This window comes from Urocitellus parryii, chromosome 2 (assembly GCF_045843805.1).
Source record: "Urocitellus parryii isolate mUroPar1 chromosome 2, mUroPar1.hap1, whole genome shotgun sequence".
Classification (NCBI taxonomy): domain Eukaryota; kingdom Metazoa; phylum Chordata; class Mammalia; order Rodentia; family Sciuridae; genus Urocitellus; species Urocitellus parryii.
The window spans coordinates 115,698,075-115,701,910 of record NC_135532.1 but is presented as its reverse complement, the minus strand read 5'-3'; positions in this window follow the sequence as shown (position 1 = coordinate 115,701,910).

Here is a 3,836-nt window from a genome sequence, read left to right as displayed (position 1 = left end):
TTAAAAGCAAAGGCTTTAGGTGGCTCAGTGGCCACACCTGGGATTCCAGCCACTCCAGAGGCTGAGCAGGGTCACAAGTTCAAGGCCAACATCAGAAAATCAGCAAGACTATCTCAAAATAAAACAAAGAAATATAAGGTCTTGTGATGTAGCTCAGTGGCATGGCACTTGCCTAGCATGCACGAGGTCCTGGGTTCTATTCCCAGGAGTGAAGGAGGAGGAGGAGGAGGAAGAGGAGGGGGAAAAGCCTTTAGCAACAAACACATCTGTATTTAAGTTCTAGCCCACCTGCTGGTTCAAATTCACCTCTCCAATCCACGTACATTAATTCATGCAAGCCGATTAAAAAAAATTAAAAAAAAAACACTTTGATTGGGCAACTCATAAGCAACAGAAATGTATTGGTCACTGCTCTGGGGCTGAGAAGCCAGCAGATCTGATGTCTGGAGAGGGCTGTTCCTCACAGGTGACACTTCCTGCATGTCCTCACTGGTGGGGAAGGCCGACGGGCTCTCTGAGCTCCTGGTACCCTAGTGCTCATCCTCTTCACGAGGGCAGAGCCTCATTACAAAGCCCTAAGGCCTCACCTCTGCATGTCACTGCAACAGTGATGAGGTTCAACACGTGAATCTCCGGGGACACCAGTGCTCAGATCTCAGCACCTTAGCTTCATGGTGAGTAGAAAGGAATAACAGTATCTGCCTAATCAGGGATATCAGGAGGGTGAAGAAAACAATGGTGACAAATGATTTTTCTAGCACAGCATCTAGTATGTAGTAAATGTTTGATAAAGAACATTCAGTAGGGCCTGGGGCTATAGCTCAGGGTACAGTGCTTGCCTAGCACATGCGAGGCACCAAGCTTGATCTTCAGCACCACATAAAAATAAATAAGTAAAATGAAGGTATTGTGTCCATCCACACAATATATATATATACATATAATTTTTTTAAAGCATTCAATATCAGGCATACACTAGACGACAACTCCTAACCTGGGGTCTATTGGCTCTTTGGCCTGGACGCCTCTGTTCTAAGGAGTTTCATGTACATCTTGGCCTCTACTTACCAGGTTCCAGCAGAAACGCCGCCCCCCAAATGTGACAGCCCATGATGTTTCCAGACACTGCTGAAGGTTGGCTGGTGAGCTAAATGCGGGTGGAGAACCTCTGTGCTGGAACACTGTGTCCACAGAGTGATACTCAGATAGAGGAATGCTAACTTTGGAGTTGAGCACCTAAGTTACTATCTTGGATTTTCCATTATTACTTCCAAGCATTTCAGAAAACACTTTGATTTCTCCTGATCTCAGTTTGTCCACTATACGTTTATATCCATTTATACAAATATGTGCACCTAGGTTATGTACATGTGCGGGAATATACACAGCTACATAGGATACACTGCAGGTTTTTTTTTTTAACCCTTGAAATGAGCATCCATGAATAAACTATGACAAACAGCTCTATAAACTTTCTCAAAATTGCTTTGGTCTGGTGAAGAAGAAAATAAAAGCTATGAATAGCCCACGCCCATCCTGACTCTGAGGCCACCAGAAGCAGGAAGCTGGCCACACTCAGCCCTTGGAGGTGACATGGGATCTTGCTTCTCATGCCAGTGGGCAGACAAAGCCCTGCAGAGCAAGGCTGCTCTCAGAGTCAACAGGAAGGTGCTAAACTGGAAACCTGCAAAAGACCCCTCAATAATCAGTATACATACAGTGTTCCCGCCCATATTAGACTAGAGAGCACCAGAGGAAGGGTGTGGTTCATGTTGAGGGAACGTTCTTCCATAGTATGTTTGATATCTGTAGCAACTCTCAACTGCAAAATACTCAATTATGAAAGGCACAGGAGAAGATGGAGATAGTGGAGCACGGTGATGCCCACCTGTGAACCCAGTGACTCAGGAGGCCATGGTAGGAGGAGTGCAAGTTCTAGGTCAGTCTGGGAAACTCTGGGAGACCCTGTCTCAAAAGAAAAAGGGCTAGAGATGCGACTTGGTGGTGGAGGGCTTCTGGGTTCAATCCCCTGTACTAAGAAGAGGAAAGAAGGAAAAAGGAAGAATGGAAGGAAGGAAGGGAAGAAGATGGGGGAGGGAAAGAAAAGAAAAAAGAATGTGCAAGAGAGAAAGACGATGGCTCTGTGGTTCAGGGACAGAGATCAGTGCTGCTGACTGTGGCCAAGGCCAGAGGCTCTGTCCACTGCTCATGCTGGGCTGTGGCACATACTCATCATGTGGGACCATGGGGACACTGTTCACAGAATTGCAGTATTATGATGGCAGAGTCCTGTGGTCTGTTCCCTTACTTGGGAGACCTCCTTCCCTCCACTCTAGAGCTCCTGCCGTGTCTGTACCGCTGGAGCAAAGTACAGCAAGCAGCATCCTAAGGCAGACGTGCTGCATCACATGGGAGGCAAGGTGTGGCAGGTTGTTGCTCCCTCGAAACCCACAGGGAGAATCCCCCGACTATTCAGTCACCGTGTTTGTCACTGATGCCTGGCCCCGTATACAGGTGGCCACAGCTCCATCTCCCCGGATCTACCTGTTTCTGTCTCTCCTTCTCCTCACATGGGATAAATGCCAGCCAAGCACAGCCCACTACACCTGCCACAGCCCTGCCTGCCAATGCAGGCATCTTCTGAGGTTCCAGGAACACAAAGAGTTATGTCTGAAGCTCCCACTGGTGGCCAGCACACAGGTTTACCTAAGTGCCCGGGACGTGTGAAATGAACCAATCAAACTTCACCTGGGTCCTAAGGACCCCAGGAGACAAAGACGCATAAGTATGCTTCCTCAGACCCCAGCTGAGGAAAAGCAGAGGGGAGTCTTTCCCCACAAAGCTGTCAACAAAGAGTAGACTATCGTTAGCCTCAAATCTCCTTGAAAACCATGTAAGTAAAACAAAGTTTTGTTTCCTTATCTGTTACTTCCTTAAAAGGGGGCATGACAGAGCCTCACCGATCTCCAACATCAAGTTTTGAATTGTCTAACTTAAAACCTGAGCATGTTGACTAAGGAGAAAGCCCTGGGGAAAACGAGCTTAGAAGAAGGAGGGAAGAATATCCAGTAAAAAGAAATAAGAGCACATATGAACATGCATGGCTATTGTCCCTACATTTTCTGAAGTTTCCTATTTCTTATAAATAAATAACATGAGCTTCTCTGGCTGACATCCCAGCAAGCTGCCTCGGCCGACTCCTCTTCCTCTCCTCGCTTGCCTGTGGCCCATGCCCAGCCAAATGGTCCACCTCCTTGGGGCCCCTAGTTTGCCATGGAGTGAATTTAGTTTTAAAGTATATTTTGAAGCTAAGTATTACGTAATTTCCTCCAAAATTCAGTCATTGGTTTGTATATTAATGATTTCTAACAAATCTGCATGGCAATTGGCTATACTTATGTAAATTTTGTCCATGAATCAACTCACTTTCTTCAACTTAAAAATATATTGTAATGTAAGTCGGGTGTGGTGGTGCACACCCATAATCCCAGCTACTCAGGAGGCTGCGGCAGGAGGTTCATAAGTTCTAGGCCAGCCTGAATGACTTAGTAAAACCCTGTCACAAAATAAAAGGGCTGAGGAGGTAGCTGGTGGGAAAGCCCCCAGGGTACAATCCCAGGTACTACCAGAACATATATTTTATATATATTTTATTTATATGAAATTTTACATCACTACCATCCATTGGTTGAAAACCTAAGTCACTTGCTATAAAAGTAAATACAATGAAAAAAAATGTGAGCAAAAGAATCCTCGTTGGATGTGCTCCTCTGCCACCAACCCTGGGCCTGAGGACTTATGTCCCTTGGCTGAGAGATGTGGTTAGCGATTGGTAC